This window comes from Caloenas nicobarica, chromosome 3, assembly GCF_036013445.1.
Source record: "Caloenas nicobarica isolate bCalNic1 chromosome 3, bCalNic1.hap1, whole genome shotgun sequence".
Lineage (NCBI taxonomy): Eukaryota > Metazoa > Chordata > Aves > Columbiformes > Columbidae > Caloenas > Caloenas nicobarica.
The window spans coordinates 100,816,647-100,837,457 of record NC_088247.1 but is presented as its reverse complement, the minus strand read 5'-3'; positions in this window follow the sequence as shown (position 1 = coordinate 100,837,457).

The window sequence follows — 20,811 nt, the reverse complement described above, 5'->3', positions numbered from 1 at the left end:
TTCCTCATCGTAGTCTTACTAGTGTAGCTGTAGTCTTACTGCTAACTGTGTTTGATAAATAAAGTCTTACAACAATAGTGAGGGTTTATGCAATGTTCTAGCTTGCTTTTTATTCACTGTCTCACACTGCTTTATAAAAAAGGCACACAATACATCACTACAGCAGGAAAGTCTTCTCCCACTCCTCCTTCCCAGGTGGATAATCTCTTTCCAGCTAGGGAAATAAAGGCCCTTTCTTTGTCAAATCTACCAACAAAGGGAACTAACTGCCAGGAAGTTATTGAAATATAAGGGCAATAACAACAACAAGGACAGGCAGCATCTCAGTAGCCTAATCCAAAGCCAGAATAAGTTTGGGGCATGGTCAAAACTGGAATTCAAGATCCCCCCCCATCCTCAGTTCAAAGCCATAACCACAACTATATTCAATTACCCTGTTTAATACATTTTGGTACAGTTTCACCTATCAACCAAGCAGCCTCATTTTCCGGAATTTTAAGGTTTATGGCCCATTTCAGTTTCTTCCTTTACTTTATGGGAAAGACACATTGCAAATATTGGGCAACATCTTGCAAAGTCTTGTCCTAACCTAACATGACTGAGCAGTGTGGGAGGAGGAAGTAATGACTTCGCCCTGACCTGTGTAGCTGACATGAAGTCTGCCAAGAATCACAGCCTCTTTGCTCAAGGGAACACAGGAGCAACTCTTCAGAGAGGAGGCGGGGAATGGGGGAGCCGGGGTGGGGGGGGAGGACAGAAGTATGTCTCTACCCCCTCCTGTGCTCCATGTGGCAGAAGAGAGTGGCTGCACCACTTAAAAAGAAGTAGTAAATTCCTCTCCACCTTTCCCCCCCATCAGTACTTTGCTTGTGCAGGGCGGGGTGGTGTAGCTTTGCGCTGCTGCTTCCCGGATTGGTATGGTTTTGCAGTGCCCACAACGTGGGGTAACATATAAAATGCAGAGTCTAGCCCATTTAGAAAAGAAAATGGTTTTCCTGCGTGGCCAGAAAGACAGAACTGTGCTGTAAGGATGGAATTTCACAACAGAACAAAAATAAAGTACAGCACTGTTCCAGAATTTCTCGATTCTTATTCTAAACAGTAATAAACCCGCCTCCCAAACCCCAGTCCGGACGAAATATTAGCATTCCCTCCACTCTGGTTACAGCTCACATCCCTCTTAATACCTCTTGCTCTGCCATGAACTATTTGTATAAGAAGGGCTTATGTTTGAACTGGAATTGGCACAAATAGTTACCCATTGGATATTCCTTTTCTGCAGAAATCTGATCTCTTTCAGTGCTTCACAAATCACAGAATCCACTGAGGACAGAAGCCTGTGTTTTCTTCTTCTCCAAAGAGAATAAAAAATCGTCAGTAACCCTGACAGCTTCCTGTAGTGTGGCTCTTACAGCTTATTCCAGATGAGCTGAACATTAAACTTGCCATAAAAATGTTATGATGGGAGGATGTATCTCCCACAGTACTCAGAAATTATTTAGTGAGTTTTACCATCATCACCCCCAGGCTGTAACCATTTCCCAGCTCTTCTGAGAAGTGAAAACAGTAAGAATCAACTTAAAACCAGACCTTAACAATGACAAATAACAGCAACAATTATCATAGACAGCAAAAATCACCCACATCGAACACAGCAATGGCCATCGCTTCTGTGTGCTTTGTGACCAGCTTGACCTCACCTACTTGGGCACAGGGAAGCCATCGAAAGCAGTTTGCAAGGATTCTCCCAAGTCTGTGTGCCGGCAGGACTAAGTGGTGGCAGGGAGGCTCGCCCCGTGTTTTTAGCAGGAGGATGTGTTTTATCCCTGCCTCCCCCACATACTCGCTGTGAGATTTCAGTGACTCAGCTGGCCCCAGGTTCCTCACTCTGTAAAGCGAGGCACGCTCTCTTTACCCGCTCTCAGCTCACTTTGCAGAGGTGTGTACGAAACACCCAGCAGAAAAATGAGTATTTGTAGCCCTTGTTGATGGCTGTGAACAATCAGCCACTGACATCTGTCTGATTTTGCCAGTGATTGCCAGCTGAGGATCTGCCCCCTACGGTTTTCTTCTCACCGAGCAGCTGTTGCTCTTTTATAGTCTATTTGGTTATGTCATCATTAGCTTTTAAATATGGGTAAGGAACCTTAAAAATGCTTTATGCCCTCAAGAGATCTGGAATTTCTCAAAAAAAAAAAAAACCAACCTTCTGATGTTTCTCAAGCCTCCCTCCCTTTCCCGTTCTGAAAAGGCTTTAAAAATGTGGAATGTTGTGGGAAATAACTCAGAATGTAATAAAAATGTACATGTAAAAAAAAAAAAAAAAAAAAGAAATCTAACTCACAGCTTCCTTGGCTGGAGTGATGTCCCAGGGCTGGATCCAGCTCAGCAATGCTCTTTGGCCTTTCTCTAGTTTTCTCTTTCCAGGACCACATCCCTCATTTAGTCTCTGTTTCCACGACCCTCTCTCTCACCCACACACACCACATAAATATACAGACACATACAGCTCTGACACACATTTCTTTCTATGGCACAGGATACCCCCAAAGCTTCTTTTCACTTTTACAAAGTTCAAATAGCCCCTGTGCAGAGTACCTCCCTTCTCTGCTCTCTGGTCCCCAGCTACATACAAACAGTCCAAAACATGGTTTATTTACTGGATCTGCTTTTTTAACCACTTGGTCGCTCTATCATTCATTTCTCCTCCAAGCATTTCTTATAAAAAGTTACAAAAACTCTTCTGGAAAGTACCTGCCGTTTAGGGTTTTTTTGTATTTTACAATGTTATTTTATGGCTGCTCATTTTACACATAACACTTATAGCTCACCCAAATTTCTTTGACAAATAACAATTTAAAATAACTTTAAAAATGTGGACATTAACTTTAGAAAGGTCTGACTGAAGATTAAAAAATATTTAAATATATAAAAGGGAGTTACTTCAGGGTTTTGCAAAATAAAAACAGCCCCGAACTTTATTGCTTTGGTAACAATTTTAACTTTCTTATCCAGAAGTCACTTCAGAAAGTATGGTGTTCAGAGCTATACGTACATGAGTCATCCTCTCCACCTCTTTTATACCCTCAAATATTTCTCCCATTACCATTTACCAAATTGCATGCTGTTTACGCCTTTTCCATAGAAAAGCAGAATATTTTTGTAATTGAAAGATCTATTGAAGACAATAATTACTATTCAAATGAATATTACAGACTTAAGCTTTCTGACCTGAGGCTCAGGCTGAATTAAATGACTCACATGCAATTCAGCGGTGTAGAGATGGGCTTTTCAAAGCCCATTAAAAGCATGAACTTAAGAAAGCATTTCATGATGAGACTCAATTCTGAGCATATAGTAGGAAATTGATTAGAGTTCTTCCATGCTTAAATACAGGCTTTAGTACCTTGCTTGGTCATGCTATAAATGAGTATAGGTTAGATACTTAAATAGTTTAGGAAACACTGTGTGCTTAAAATAACATTTTACCCTTTAAAAGCTCTTGTCCATTTCAAATTTTCCACCTCTGAAGCAGTATGGCCACTGAGGGACGCAGAGCTGAGTACGTTCAGTCCTTGGGGCTGCCCAGCTGGGTCACTTCAGCTCCTGCAGGAACCCACCTCAAGCTGGCCAACATGCCCCTTCCCACCACAGCACGTGGCCTGGACTTGCTCTTAATGAGTGAGATTTTCCTGCTGCTAATTTCCCTATCATCTCTGCTCTGAGAAATTTAAGCTGGGGGCTAAGGAGGGACTTCTGCCAAGGATGAGTTTCACCCACTAAACGCTTCTGTTTTGCCACTGCTGTTGCAAAGGCCATCTTGGCACTGCGCACGGCCTGCAGCCCGGGAAAGGGAGTTCCACAGCTGAACACAGTAGCAAAGGCAGAAGGTCTCCCAGACTTGGAAGCCTTATCGTCTGTAGTCATTTATTAAAGTTTTGCAGGCAGTGTTTTAGGGAACACAAACACTTCTGGACGCCCTCATAAGTTCTCGCAAGTCTGATGGGAACGGAAAAGGGGTCACACTTTCTCTGTACTGTGCTAGTTTTTCCAGATTGACAACCAACACTGGCACTATCCTGTTTTCCAGAATAGGTGTTCTTTGGATAAACACCTGCCCGGTAATGCTACAGAAACAGTTGCAAAGAGGAAAAGGTGTAGTATGTCTCTGCTACTCTATTGCATTGTGGCACTGATATATTTACAAAAATATGGTTTAAACTTAGACACAAGTCTGAAGTCCTGCTAGGCGCACTACCAGACTGAAGCAAACTATCTGCAGACAAAAAGGAGCCAGCAACTGCCTCACATGCCGCGTTTTTGGTAGAAACCCTCTCCTCGGCGCGTGGGAGCTGTCTGGGGTTCAGGGCCAGGGACAAGGTGGGGCTGGGGTGGTCCAGGGCTGCTTCACCCTCTGCCTTTCCTGCCCTTCACAGCATGACTAGCTCTGTGCACAGAGACATGGAGGTGGAGAAAATCTGTCCATCACTAATATGTAATCCACAACTTCTACTGAGGCTGTGTTTTTGTTGTGAAATGCAACAAGGCTACACTCAAACCAAATCAGTACTGTTCAGAGTCTCACTGGACACTTACAGGAAGAACATTTTCGTACAAGACTTTTACTTCAGGGCTGCATTGTTGGTGCAAGGGTTCATACCAGGTACCAAATGCTTCCTAGCAGGAAGAGTGGCCTTTCTCTGTAGTGGGGGAGTAAGTCTTTTACAGATGCTGACGTGATTGCAGTGGACTCAGGATAGCTACACGTGGGCGCCTTGTCAGTTCTGACCAAAGAAGCACTTGTGAGAGCTTAGCAGAGAAGGTCGTAAGTGGAACCAGGGTGACTTTCAAACCATCCCTCATAAGCCTTGCTCTGCATAAGTGCTGCAGCAGTTGAAGGTCACCAAGGTGGTTAGAAACCCTCTGGTTTTGCATCTACTTTCAAGAAATTCCTCCAGCAGAAGAGATCTTCCCAAGATCAGAGCCACATAGGCTGTAGTAGAGCCTCAAAATGGCAAGAGAAAAGTACAAGATCAGGTGTCCCAACACCAGAGAAGCCATTTCAGATCTACCCATATGTCTGAGAACATGATGTCAGCCATTGGCTTCCTGATTAAAAATGCTTCCATCATTTTCTGGAAGTCCTCTGTTCCTTCAAAAGCACTGGCCACAGAACTCCTTTTGCTCATTCCTCCTGCCAGAGCAGGGCTAGAGTTTGCAAAGCAGGTTTTAGGCACTCAGCTCTTACTGGCTTCTAGGGACCGTTGGAAGCCAAATGCATTGAGGCATCTCTTCTCTAAGACACCATGGGGTAGTTCAGCAGGGTTGGTATACAGAATAGGAGCATAACAAACTGTGACATCTCTGCTTCCTGTTGTAATACTCCCTGTGTACTGTTGAGTACTCTGACATCTAGAGTACTAGACAACTACTAGTGTCACTACTAGGAAGACATCTTTTCTAACAACTCTTTCTGAAGTTCCTTGCAGGCTGAGAGTGTGCTCTAGGGCCTCATCTGCACTAGAAGCAGTTTGCTGGTATACAAGGTGTTGTCTATGCATATTAAAAATATAGGCTCTTCCTGCCCCAAAATGATTACAGTCTGAGTGAGAAATGCTTTACAAGACCTTCTTGTACTGATAAGCTTTCTTGTTTGTATAGCAAAATATTTCTCCAGGAAATTGTGTTGAGGTTTGACTGCAGCTGATAATTTAAATTTAATCTAAATAACATTTGCAGATGAGAAAACATGAAAGTATGCAAAGGAGTACCAACAGTCTGCTACAGGGAGTTCTCAGAGTGGTGACCCGAAACTATTATGGTTTGTTGGTAATGCTGTGCGTGCTTTGGTAGTGCAAGTCTAAATATAATATTGATGGGCATTGGTGGGCACTATTCATCTGCCACAGCTTGTCACTACCATGATATATGATACAGAAATCAAAACAACAACTCTGTACTAACATCCAAAAATCTCAGTGCTTTCTACAAATAATAAGCTACATCTCAGCTACATAAAATGCTCAAAGCCTCCCAGAGAAGAGCAGGGAGTGGTGGAGAGCTGTGCTTGTCTTTTTAAAAATTCTGAGTTCAGGTTTTGGAGTTCATCTGAAGGAATGACAGTAAGCAATCAAAGAAAAAGATAGGTAATTCTATCACTGATTGTACTGGAATGCCTTGGGAAAAGAAACTTGTGGAATCACTGAAATGTCATTTTAGTGCCAGTGTGAAAATTACATGCAGATTACTTCGCTTGAACATTAATGACACCAGAGAGACAGGCAAAATTAATTGCAGTTTGTGCCATAACCTAAGAAATTAATGAATGCACCTGTCTTGAATAAATGGCAGTGCTCTGGCTGCTGTGAAATTACCTCTAAACCAAACATCAGCAAAGTTTACTGAGGCTGCTGCATGTCAGAGAGACCTGGTCCACATGGCACAGGGAACTGAACTGCGCAAGGTGGTTAGTACTACAGCGTTTGAACTTTAAAGTGGATGGCAGGCAACCTAATGCATAATTAAGCAAAGGGCTGTTCTGCTACTCAACTTTAACGAGGACTGTATTCCAGGGTTTGAAAGTATGGAAAAGTATTTGGATATGATTTGCTGAGAGAATTACAAGGAATCTCAGGGCACACATAAGGATGATGCTGAGATGGAAGAGTAGCTGACCATCTCGTCTGAGTAAACTATTACATAACAGCTAAGCTATAACAAAACCCTGATTCCAAATCAAATAAGTCTCCCAGACTGCTTAAAATGAGTCACCAACAGCTTTATAAACATACAAAATACTTGACAAGGAAGTCTCTGATAATTTTTTAGTAATTATGTCTGTGAATTGTTCTCTGTTGACATCACTATTAGAAATGGTTTCCCATAAGTTTGCACTGCCTGTTAACATCTGCTCATTAATCACTGAGGCTTTGAATATTTCTTTCATTACAAGTTTATTAGAGAGTTTACACGGTCCTGAATCTGTTTGTTCAGAGAAATGTTTAATTAGCACAGAAACAATAGCTGAAGACAATACCATACCATATCATTTCATTTGCATGGATTTTTATGGCTTCAAAAACCTCTTAACAGGACATGATTTCACAAGACAGTCACAGATGATGAAATATTTGTGCATCTCAGAACACTGTTTTTCATGGGCTTCAAGCACACTTTCAAGCCTTGTCTGTGGTCTGAACAAAACAAGAAACTTTTGCTCAGAAGTAGGATTTGGAAGCTAATGCAGAGCCAAAGCGAGGAGGTCACACAGTGTTTTCTTAAGACAGTCCTACAGGGCTGATACAGTGAACAGATAAAATTGGCCTAAAAATTAACATGAAAAAGGAAGGATATAATCAGGACCTGAGGAAATCATCCCTGGGAATATGATTTTTGAGGAGAGAGGAGAGTCTAACCGTTACAACACAGTGTTTTGGAGGCAGGAAGGTCCTAAGTTCAATGGCAGCTAAAGTATCACCACAGGCAGTTCACTTGACCTCTGTGGTACCTCAGTCAGCTAAGCTGTAAGACTGGCTTCCATGGAAATCCAGATGTTGCCTCTGAATTAAACTGTCCTGAGTAAATAAGTTAGCAGAAGAATTGCATATCTGAAAAAATGCCTTAGCCAGAGGTTACTAAAGGATATTACTAATGACAGACAAATGAGGAACATCAGAGACTGCCATATTTGTAGATACTCCAGCCAGGGATGCTACTTTATGTAATGCTTGGAGGAAAACAAATAATTAATTTCATTTACTTTTAAGGAAAACAAAACAAAACAAAACCACTCAGTTTTGCATTTTGTAGTCCACCTAGCATTTCAGCCTAGAAATGATGGTCTTGAAGCAGCTATCTTTCATCTAGTCCTGCAGCAAAACATAAAGAAGGTTTCAAGCAAGTGGGAAATGGGAGCTCTATTTTCCTTCACTATCTGTAACCTCCTAGGTGGAACCAAACCCAGATTCATGGCACAGTGGCTGCACTGCTCTCCTCATTAGCACTATTAAGTACTGAGCTGAAATAGATTCCTAAATAAATCAAAGAAACACAAGCTACAGGAGAGCAACCAAGACTGTCAGAAGGAAATGTTCCTGGTGGCAAACTCCTTGTCCTGATGTTGACGCACTGGTTTGTGGCTCTGGAAAAGGAATGGAGGGTAGGGCTGCCTGCTGTTCGCTTCCTCTGAAGAACAGTTTTGGAGGAAAGAGTGGCAGTAGAGGGTAATAGGTGGTGATAGCTGGATGCAAGGGACAGGCTATAATAAGTTTATTTTGCCTTTACCAGGACCAAACCCCTTAGTACAGTAGTTTGCTAGAACAACTCCTGTGACAATCACATTTATGCACTGTCCATAGCTGATGACTATATTTAATGTCACAACATGACCATATATAGGACCCGCATCATGGACTAAACCACAAAAGGAAGAAATGCATTCGATGGCGATCATAAGTCCACAGACAATGGGCAGATCTCTGGGTCTTATGATTATGTTTTTCAAGTCCTCATGCTTCCTTAATTTTTATTCTCACTTTTTTCTGTATCTCCTTCCTTCAACAAGCAAAGTGGCAACAGCTCCACCTAGGATGGGTTGCTATACTGGAGTGGGGTTGACTTTGGTGTTTACACCTTTCTTCAACACAAGCAGCTTTGGTTTTAAAATAGTGTCCAGAACTGAACACAGATTTTGCCATTTTTTTAATTATGTGCAAAATGCTAGGAATGTTTAAAAGTAACAGTAACCAAAGTAACAGGGGGTAGGAAATAGGAGAGACATTTATCCCCTTAGAAACAGCTTCATTCCCCTTGCATTTCTACAGGAGCATAGACGTTTTCTGTCTGCTTTGGCACCAAAAGCAACTTTTTCAAACATCAGGAATTTTTCTGCCTTTTACAAGGGCTGCACATATTGGATGTGAAAGCAAGAAAATCCACTTCAGTTTTAAAACACTTTATCACTGCTACCAGCAGTACAGTGTAACAAATACGACATTCTCTTGAATGAGACAGGCTGCTGAAGAAATATATAATTTCACAGTACTCTGAAGTCTTTTTTTTTCTGCTTTGCAACTAGTTCCTACTTTGTCAGATCCTCTCATCTAAAGACATCAAAGCAGCTGAAAAATGTGGACTAGGTTAAGATGAATGTATGTGTCACTTGTTCTCCCCTGGCTGGGAGGTAAGTACAGTTCAGCATTAGAAAACAGGCATTTTTATTGTGACAGTGATCCAGCAAAATCAGTCTCAAGGGATGTAATCCAAAGCCCATTAAAATCCACGGAAGATGGAAGTTTTTCCACTGATTGAATAGGCTTTTAATCAGACCTACTACCTCTTCTACCATATCCATCCACTCTGATCTTTCAAAGAAAGATTAATACAAAGCAAAAGATGTACACGCTGCCATGAAGCTCATATTCAGTGGTCAGCTATAGCATATGCCATAGACAGAATTTCATGTACCTCGAGTTGACATCAGGAGCCATCTAGAATTAGAGAAGAGTATTGAATAACACCCTATTAAATACAGTAATTATAAGGTCTTTGAAACAAATACAAGGGTTGTGACTTGGAAGCCTGAGGAATTCAATCAGCCATTCTTGATCTAACTGCCAGTCTGATTTTCACTCCGTCAGATGTGAGTTGTAATCGGTTTTGAAATGTTTGACATATGATAGGCTTCTGGGTTCTCCTTACTTAAATTCTTGCTTTATTTTATCAGACGACTTTCTAAGCACAATAGGTAACCTGGTCTGAAACTCTCACCCTTTTTCTAGGACACGGTAAAGTGGGTACCGAAATGACCAGAAGAATGGCTCTGGAAAGCTATCCCGGCTAGTAAGGGCAGAGGTCTTGATAGTTACAAAGGGCCAGAAATACCTTTCTGCTAGCATCCAGTATTTTAATTTTAATGGAAAGAAAAATGAATCTTTGTCTGAAATCCCACAGTACAAGGACAACTTCAGGAAAATGAAAGGAAATGCTTCTTCCCAGAGTGGAATTCATTGCTGCAGGAAACACTGAAGTCAAATACTGTGTCTGGTTTTCAACAGGACTGCAGTGGCACTGCTAATAACAACTGTAATTTCAATTTATGGGCTCAGTCCTGCACAAATAGAGTCATTGCAGGATCTGAGCTTAGATCTGCAGATTCACCAAAGCAGGAATTATCAGAGTTATCCATGCAGACAACGGAATGGGATAAAAAGGACTGAGCTGGCACAAGTGTTGTGGGAGGCTCCAGCACAAGTTGATGTCCCTCATCAAATTATCATAGAATCATAGAACAGTTTGGTGAGGCTGACAGGTTGGTAGTTGCTGGGGTCCTCCTTTCTACCCCTTTTTAAAACTAGGTGCAATGTTTCCCTTTTCCTAGTCACCAGGAACTTCACCTAACTGCCAGGACTTCTCAAATATCATGGAGAGTGTCTTGGCAACTACATCAGCCAGTTCCCTCAGGACTCTGGGATGCATCTCATCAGGACCCATAGACTTACGTATGTTCATGTTCCTTAAGTGTCCGACAACCTGATTCTCACTTAGAGTAGCAGGGTTTTTGTTACCTGTCTCAGGTAAAAACTCTCCTTTTTCAGGTGCAGAAATTGCAAGCATAACTCTGATTCAGAGATAATGCACCTCACAGTCTTTTCTCTCTGCTAAATTCAGCATGATGCAGGGACTTTAGAAAGAGCAGTAAACTGGTCCCATTTTTTAGGTCTGATTATGCAGCAGTGCCTCTTCCTATAGGACAGAAAATGGGCTGTCAATGGAAGAGAGCAAAATGGGGAACGTAAGGAGACTGTAAAGAAATGTGATGCAACACGATCTGGGCCTGATCCAGAGCTCAGCGGAGTTGATGGAAAGACTCGTAATGAGCCTTGGATCCTGCTCTAGAGGGATTGTAACGCTGTTCCATGGAGATCCCAGGACCCACCTTCACCAGCTGCACAGTGTGCCCTTGTCTTCACGCCAGGCAGAGCCCAACTGTGCTGAAAAAGTTGTTTGTTATTGTTGTTATTGTTATTGTTATTATTGAAAGAAGTATTTTCACAGCAGTGAAGGTCAGCTACGAATGATGACTCACTTGCACCGCAGATCTACACAAATAGCATGTGCTAAGATTACCATCTGGTATAACAATCTACATCACAAGACTCCACATTTCCTGTTACCCAGGGTAAGTAAATTTCAAGCATGAGGGAAAATTTTAGCAAGTTTCCCCAAGTACCTTTGCAGAAAGAATAATGTGGCTTACACAGAGGGGGGAAGAGAAAGGGAAATTATGAGGTAAACGCTATTCCCCTCCCTCCTGCCGCCTCATCTCCCAAGAAGAAAAACATATTAAGTTTGCAGTTCTCATTTCTATCGTATTTTAAAAGTCAAATCTATGTAATGAATACCTGCCTGGAGAGAGTCCAGTGGGATGCTGACAGCCAGGCTTTCTGGACACTGTGTGAAATGGAGGGTGTACGTTTCACTCACTCTCTCTCCCTCCCTTTCTCCATCTCTTTTTTTTTTTTTTTTTTTTTTTTTTTTAATATTTTTATTATTTATTTAACATCAGGACAGTGCTGTGTGTGCTGCCGCTGTGAAGGGCGTTGGATCTCGGTGATGCTGACAGCACTCTCCTCTGCACCCTGCGGGGCTGAGCCTGGTGTTGGGAGTGCAGTTGGGCCCACGCTGAGCTGAGTCTCCCCCAAAATAGAGGGAGGGCCTGTTCCCTTCCCCCTGCTGCAGCCTAGCTGCAGGGGATGCACACACAGATGGCCTGTCCCTCTGGGGACACTAGTCGGGCAGCTTCCTAAGCAAGGCACAGATAAAAACACAGAGATGGAACAAACTGCCGTATTTCCATGGACACCAATGGCCCAGCTGTGGCAGCAGCTGAAAGTCTTGTCCCAGACAGAATGGCGCCTGCTAGCATCGTGTCCACCCAAGCGAAAAAGGTGGAGAGGGGTTTCCTATGAAAGTGCTTAGCTTACGCATGCAAGATGCTGGGGGTCATATTTATTGCATGATAAAGTTTCCTAGTGCCACTGACCATTGTTTTTCCATCTACCTCCATCCTATTTGCCCTTCCCATCACACCCATGTGAGAGGAGGCCACGTCCCTGCTGGAAGCCCAGCCCAGGGCTTAGGAGACTAAGAGGAGACCTCATCATGGTCTACAGCTTCCTCACAAGGGGAGGAGGAGGGGCAGGTGCCGAATTCTTCTCTTTAGTGACCAATGACAGAACCCGAGGGAATGGCAGGAAGATGTGCCAGGGGAGGTTTAGGTTGGACATTAGGAAAAGGTTCTTCCCCCAGAGGGTGCTGGACACCGGAACAGGCTCCCCAGGGAGGTGTCACGGCCCCAAGCCTGACAGTGTTCAAGAAGGGACTGAACAACACCCTCAGACACATGGTGTGAACTGTGGGGTTGTCCTGTGCAGGGACAGGAGTTGGACTCGATGATCCTTGTGGGTCCCTTCCAACTCAGGACATTCCATGATTCTATAAGCCATGTCCCAGGGTGAAGCTTCAACCCCACAGCCTTTGTGGGTTGCCAAACACCACAGCTCCAACCTGCCATCTCACCCTCCAACCATGGCACCACATCTCTTTCTTTGTGGGTCCTGGTCGCCTCCCATGAGCCAGCTGCTAGCCAGCCAGCCAAGGGACATGGGCTGGTTCCTCCTCCAAGGAGGCTTTGGGGTTTGGCAGGAGCTGAAAGAAAGACCTGAGTCATGGGAGGAGAAATAGATGAGTCTTTTTCCAGACAAAACAGAGGTGAAAAAAGCAAATAAATAAATAAAGCTGGGCAAGCCACCAGATGCCAGAGATGGTGTGCAGGAGTGAGGTGGCTGGGAATCCCCTTTGGGATGCTGGCAAGGGTTTCTTTGGCCTCAGGGAGTTAATGGTGTCTTTCACCATGACTCAGTGCCATTCAACATCAGCTGCAGAGAGACAGGCCTCTGCAAAGACAAGAGAGATTTCATCTCTCGCTCACATTTCAGCCAAAATCTAGCACCCGGGAGAAGGCTTCTTTCTTTCTGTTCATTTGTTTGCATGCTAAGGGCTACAGCCTGCACTGTGGGGGAAATACCAGGAGACAGGGAGACAGCAGGGCAAGAAACAAATAAATAAAATGCCTAACACCATTAGTGCCCTTCTTTTCCGGCCATGAGCACCTTCCTGCATGACCTGTCATGCCCTGCCCTACTGTCATGGTTTAACCCCAGGTAGCAACTGAGACCACAAGAGCTGCTCACTCACTCCCCCACCCACTGAGTGAGATAGGGGAAACAAAAGCAAAAGGGGAAACTCATAGGTTGAGACTAAAACAATTTAATAAGACAACAAGATAATAATAATACACTACTAATAGCAGTAATAATATATATAAAATAAAATAAATGGTAGCGTAATCCCTCGTGAAACTCCAGTTGCGCCGAACAGCAAGTCCCAGAGAGGAGAGCACTCTGGTCCTGAACAGCCGATCCCAGTGAGAGAGCAAAAAGGCAAAAGGCAGAAAGGCCCAAAGGCCAGCAGCAGAATGGCAAAAGGCTGAACTAACACCGAGCTCCCAGCAGAATGGAACTCCTGAATGGAACTAACCAAACTAACAAACCAGAAAATCTGAAACAACTAGCCAGAAAAGCCAGCTGCAGCTTTATAGAGACCATGATGGTGATGGTAAGGAACATTTCATTGATCAACCTGGATGTCAATCTCGGTGCCGTCTCATCTCTGCCCCCCTCCTACCAATTTGTACCTGCAGCTGGACAGTTGAAGGAGTCCTCGGTTACCTTGACAACAGCCAAGATATCAGTAAGTTCTTACATTCTCTTAATACTGACTCCAAAACACAGCTAGCTACCGAAAGAAAACATTGACTCTATCCCAGAGTGCTACCACATCATTTGTGTACTAAATTTAAAGCAAAAGACCATGCTAGCTACTAAGAAGAAAAGATTCTAACTGCATGGAAAATTACTTCGATTTCAGCTAATGCAGCACACTTATCCTGCCCTACACTGCCCTACCCTACCCTGGCACATCTCTTCTGAATTTCCCATACAAAAATCTTGCTTCTGTGACTCACACATGTTTCAAGCAATCTCAGGGTCAGAGCTGATGCCTAGCCATGAGCAGATTTTCAGCCAGGATAAGCCGGTGTGACTTCGTCAAAGAATCCTGAGATCAATGTCATCTGAGGAGAAAACTCTTTTAAATAAGAAGCTTGGTCTTGGTTTTCTCCACAGCTTTAGCTACCTGTCTTGCAGGGAAAGGGCAAAGATCAGGTCTTCCTCTATGCTCTGTATAGGTCTAGGACTACTGCCAATGCCTACAAAATAACTCCTGCTTTCTGAATTAAAAAGCAGTAAGTAATGGAAAGATCATGACTCGAAACTCTGCATAGCGGGCTTGTTCACCATTTTAATCCGCAGCATCGACATAATTCTAACAAATTTGAGATCTGTATATAATATAAACTGGCAGGCCTTTGTATATCAATTTCTAAATCTCCGTGAAAACTGCTGCTCAGTGGTGCCGAAAAGAGAGATCTCCCATTCTGCACTGGCCATTTGTTCCAAACAGCCTGCAAATACAGGGCAGCACCTCAAAGTAAGAAATCAGTCAGCAAACATGAGAAAATATTCAATTGTTACATGTAGGATTAAAGAAGGTCATGTTTTTTCCACCTTATAATCTAAGAAACCTTTAGAGAAACTTCAGAGAGTGAGCCGCTCTCATTAACCAGTAATATACATAAAGCACAGTAGTATCCCCTATGATATGCAGCGCCTATTGAATATATGATGGAATACTCTGGTGCCCTAGGGTAGTACCACCCAAAGTCGGGCCAACAACACTTTTGTTTCTTATTCTGGTTTATTGAGGCCTTGCTTGGACTTGCACTGATGTAAATTAGACCTCCCTTGAAACCACTAGACTGAAAGTATGAAGCAAATGGAGACCCAGCATTAAAAAGGCTCAGCGTGCATCAGGACAGTCTGAGATGTGGTAGAGTCATGCACAACTTCACATCTTAGTGAAATGAAGTAGAAGCTCCCAAACCCTCAAGTAGTTTTATATCATTTCCTTAAAGGACGATGCACTGGACACAACAGATGGGAAGAATTTTAAAGCAGGGCAACTGTAGGCATGTTACAATTGGATTGAGGCTGAAAATTGGGGGTGGGGTCTGCATTTTAAAGGTATTTTCTTAGTTTATAAAAAATTGCCTAAACCTATATCTGAAACGTCATTACCAAGAGCACAGATTTCATTAGCCATCCTGCAAGAATAAAACTGTGAGTTCAGCAATTCTGAGTTATTCTTAACATATGAGCCATTTTCTGGAGAATCCAAACCTTTGATCAACTTTATGAGAAATACCTGTGACAGAAATAAAACATTTAATGAGCCAGAGATGTCAATTATGAGCTTTCAAGCAATGTTATACCCTATATAATGCATATAAACCAATATAGTTTAAAGGGTATTTTATCATTCTATAAATGTCCTAAACTATCCTTTTTAATATTTCAACTTTTTTTTCTCATTCATTTGTTCCAAAGCATGAAAGATAAACCTTCTTCACATGTTCATGGTCTTTCACGACATAAGGCAAAACAAATTGAGAACAAACCCGCAGAACTGCACAGAGATTGTAAATTTCAAACAAATGAAACACTTCTGTATTTTTCATTTTAATCAAAATTTGTTCAGATGGATAAGCAACTGATGTTGGTTTTGTGCTTTTTATGATTCGCTGCCTTTTTTATGTTCTCCTTTTTTGACCATTGTGCTTCAGGACCTGATCCTGCATCACCAACATTGAGGAGGAACTTACTACTTACTTTGGAAAAAAACCATGTTCACTTGTCGACATTTTTTAAAGATGATTTTAGACATCTTGATTGTTGGTGTGTATTTTTAGGTGTCTTACAGTGCCATGTTTTTTCGAAAGTGCTGAATTCCAGTCCTGTGAACAGCACAACTATTATGTGCCTCAAAGACAGACTTCCCAAATGTCTCTTTGCTTTGGTAACTCTTGCTCTTTAGTCCTGGAGTTTTGCAAAGCTCTCCATCAGCACGCTAAGAAACTCTGATCATAGCTAAAATAAGGAGTGATAAAATGATTCTACTTTAGCCATTCGAAGCTCATGTAGACCAAATTCTACTTTTTATACTTTGAGAAATAACAGGATGTTTCCCTTATGCAACTAGACAAATGTTCTGGACAGAGAAAATGATAAAACTTTCAAATTAACTTCGGTACTTAACCAGCAGACAATCTAAATCCACCCACTTTAAAAGTGCTTTCATTCCTTCACAATCTCTGTTCTTTTCTGTAATACCTTATGCTTCCATTTTGTGATGTTTCTTGCAAAACATGTTAGTCTCAGTAAGAAATCTTCAGTTCCCACGGAGAATTACATTTCAAAATGATGCTCCATGCTAGTAAGTAATATTTTTTCCTGGGCTTCCACATATGGCAATATTTATCTTCAAAGTTTTCCTCTTTGGCTCGTAGGCTGGTTTGTAAACCAGATGGTCTTGTGTGGCCTAATTGTAAGATGATTTGTTGTGTGATTCGGTAGCATTGTTTATTTGTACAGTGGTTTGATGGAATTTGTAAACTGCATAATATTGTTTTACTGTGTTTTCTTTTATGAAAGAGGCACATCTTGCTCTGGCATTTGTGGCGGCGATTATAATTAAATGTAGTTCTCAAGATACTTTGATCTCTTTTTGCTTGTTGCATTAAACTAGTAACATAAAAACACAATATTTCTCATTTATGCAGGGAACGAGTGCTGGATTTGAAGGATAGTGAATGCACCAAATTTTATCTTAAAAAACCCAGAAGTACAATAATCAAACAAATAAGATGTTAATTGAACGGTGGAAATTCAATGACGTGAACCATATGATTTATTTGGAACTAATGTTTTTGTCCCCTTTTTAACAAGCCTCTTTTGTATGATTTCTGTAGAGATGTCTTCTTTGCTTTCTTTGAGACAAGAATAATTTTGCCCTACTTGATCACTTCGTATGGTTACTTCTATTTATATAAGTATTCCTTAGCCGTGAATATATTTAGGCTGCCAAGTCTATAAAAAGATCTAAGAGCTTTCTGGCCTTCCCACTGTTTCCATCATGAAAGGTGCCTTCAGCGGTCTGTTTGGTTTCTGGTAGGCAGACTTGTGGAGGAGTGACTGTGACTAAGAACTCAAGAAATGCTTTGGAGAAGGGGACTTCAAGCTTAGGAGATTGAGAAGCTTCTTTCACTTTGAGGAACTCAACTTCAAGCCAGCTCACTTTACTCAAGGTCACATGTGTGTCTCCTATTGTTCTCCTATTGGTCCTTTAGCTTCTGGAAGCAGTTCTCTTAAAGCAAATAAATTTTTTTTTGTATGGATTATGAATTATTTCAGTACAAAGATGCTGAGTATGCAACCCCTAGTAAGTAATCTGCAACAGATTTGGAATAAAGCAGAAGAACCACAGTCTTCTAAACAAATCCTGTAATTATTCCAGCAGGAAATATGGGTGCAATGATGATTCACACAGAAAGAGTCTGATTGACCTTCATTTTTCATTTGGACATTCGCTACTTTTCATTCCTTTATACAAAAACATTCTGTGGCAGATAACTCTTGAAAAGATTTCAAAGGAATAGATCAAGATTCAGAGACAGACACATACCAGCAAGTAACACAAGTTCATGATGAAGTTGAAACTAGACTGTGATGAGGCTACTCCCACACAGTGCCTGGCCAGCCTAGGGATGTGTCATCAGTTTTTCAGTGCCTTGACAGAGACAGTCACTGCTCTTGTGCTTTCCTAAGCAGGTCTTTGTTTGGTATAAAACCTCATTCTGCCTCCTCGTCTCTGGAGACGCAGCTGACAGCTTTTGTTCCTTGTGGTCATTTGTTGCTGAATGAGATTCCTTCACACAATCAGGCAGTGATTGAACATCAAGACATGGTTGAACAGTTTGTCTTCTGCTGAGATCTACCTCATCTCAAAGGAACATCATAGCTTTACTCTCCTGTCAGGTTCCCACTACTTACAGTGAATAAAAGCCCAAGCGGAAGGGAGAAGCACAGCTAAGAATTTTAAGACACATCTGTCTTCCCATCCCATTAGCTGGTGAGGGATTATCAGCATTCAGGTGCTTTGCCCCCTTCTCACAAGCAGGAGGAGTCTGGGTTGTTTCTGGAGAGGCTTCTCATCAGGACACTTACACAGGTGGACCGGTTCGTGCTACGTATATAATTTTTTTTTAAATTTCTGGAGAGGACATTGTTAAGGCTGAAAACAGCTTAGATGATTAGATATTTCTTTTTCCTCAGGTTTCTTTTTTCTCAGCAAGAACATGAAAACCTGACATTTTCATTCTTGGTTCTCAAGTACCAAAGAAAGAAGATGAGAACTGTTTCAGCTCAGAGACTTTTTTTGCTGTATGCCAGAGGCACAGGGGAGAGGCCATTCCTCTGAAGAGAGCATATTCTCCTCTGAAAAGCTGCAAAGAGCACAACTTCATTCAGAGCTCTGTTCTCTGCACCCTCAAGTAGACGTTGCTGTGTTAATTCAATACAGCTCATGGTTTCAAGTGTTTCTTTACAGTCAGGAAGACTGGAAACTTGCTTTCATGTTTGAAATGAAAACTGATATACTAATCTAACTACATGACCCAAATAACCTAGAGTGCGAATGACCGAATTCTGCTCTCAAGCTGAGCCATGAGAGCACAGCATTTCTGATTGGAGAGTATAGGGCAAATACACTTACCTGTTCTCTCAGAAGTCAAAGATATCTCAACAAAGTCTGATAAAACTTTGCAGATTAAATTGATCTCTGGGCTGAATTCCAATAGCAAAAGTTCAGCATGAAAATGATTTGAGAGAGCTATAAGCAACTGAAAAGGACAGTCTCCCCTAGCTATAGCCCTGTAATATATCCATGCAGTAAAGACAGCACAAGAATTGAATCCAGCATTAAATAATATTATTGTCAATACTGTTGGATGAGATAAAAATGACAGCAAAACCTTGTGAAATATACCAATTTAAATGATAAGATCAATTTCCTTCTTCAGAAAATTGTTGTATTCTTCATTTTTCTAGATTTCAACTATAAACTCAAATGTGTAATACAGATGATTTCATGAAGGCTACTGTGGCAATCCATGTTCAAACACACATGCTTTGTTTGAAGCCACTGGTAAAATGGTAAACTGAGTCTGACTGTTCTTAACCAAATTCCTTTAATGCCTGTTTTGTCCCCTGTTGAAATAGTTGTGCTGAAGTAAAGCTAAAGTAAGAGACCTGGGAATAAGACCAGACAGTTCAACTCAGTTGCCTCCAAAAGTAATTTCCTGCATCAAGCAACGCAAGTTACAAAAGCAACCAGCTATGGCTGTAGTAACCCAAAAGTGAAACAGTCTCTGACACTTCTTCTTTTCCTCCTGGAGGCCATACAGTAAGACTACTAAGAATATAACCAGTGAAGCTGTCCAGAAAGTGCAAAGATACTTAGGAAACAGAGGGAGAGGCTTACAAATACAGAAAAAACTATAAACATTGCAGTCCGATATAAATTTTGAAGAGGTCTTTAAACTGATATGTACCACTTCAATCTACGCATCCACAGAAATAGACCCAGCATGAATTGCCTCTTTCCTTTCTCATCATGTGCATTCTTGCTTGCAGGTGTGTAGATGGGCTTTTCACATCTGCAACCTGTGACACATATTTTTGCATATACATATTCATCACCCTCTGAGGATAGATTTCCCCTGGCATGAGTGAGAGTCACTGATTCCTCCTACACTGTTTACAAGGCAGGGAGGAGGGCTGATCAGGGAGGTAGTTGTCTAAATGAGGGCCATGTGGAGACCACAACACAATATTTTTACATTCCTTCCATGGATAGCCCACTGTTGAGAGTGCATTTGAGGTCCTGCTTTGTGCCCAGCCTGCGGAGCACCTGGTGTGTTACAGCACTAAAAAAACCCAGTGGTTTAGTGCTTGATATCACTTCCTCAGTCCTTGGGATACTCGCTGAGGTTTCAACTACCTGATAGTCAGCATCTGTTACTACAAAGCAGTGGAGGAACTTTTAATACTAAAGTAAGAGATAGAGTCCAGGAGAACAGTTAGGGGTGCTTAGCTACAGGAAAAGTTAATTAATGTCTTGTTAGCAGCTCATTTAAATTATGACTCCTGACTGATAATGATCTCAAAATGTATCAGTTACTTTCAGTTATTCCTAGGTAAATTCCTACCTCCTTTAAGACTCTCCTATTCCAAGACAAAGGATGAGAAATAGGAACAGCCCTTTGTGCTACGGAAGCACAGCCAAGTCCAAAGCAAATGTTCAACAAAAATCAGTCCAGTTTTCCTGTGGCTTCATGTAGGGCCTATATTTTATGCTGACATAAACCTGGTGTGTTCATCTTTCCTGCTCCGCTTGCTGTGACCCAGCTTTGCCTGCATCAATTGTCTCTATTTGACACTCAAGATCTGCAGTGATTCACCTCCTGTGTTATCCATCATATTTGGATATCCATGTGAAAAAAAAAGAAAGTCAGTTCATATTCTTATTTACAGTCTTTTGGCTTTTTTTGTAATTGAGTGTTTCATAGAATAAGCAGAGGAAACTATATTTTAGAATATCTCCAAATCCAGTGTTCCCTCCCAGATGTCCACAAATTGATCCAGACCACCTCTTTGAGAACAGGTTACACACTGCAGAGGAATGCATAACTTGCCCATGAACTGTTGCATATTTTGTCCTTTGTATTTACATTTT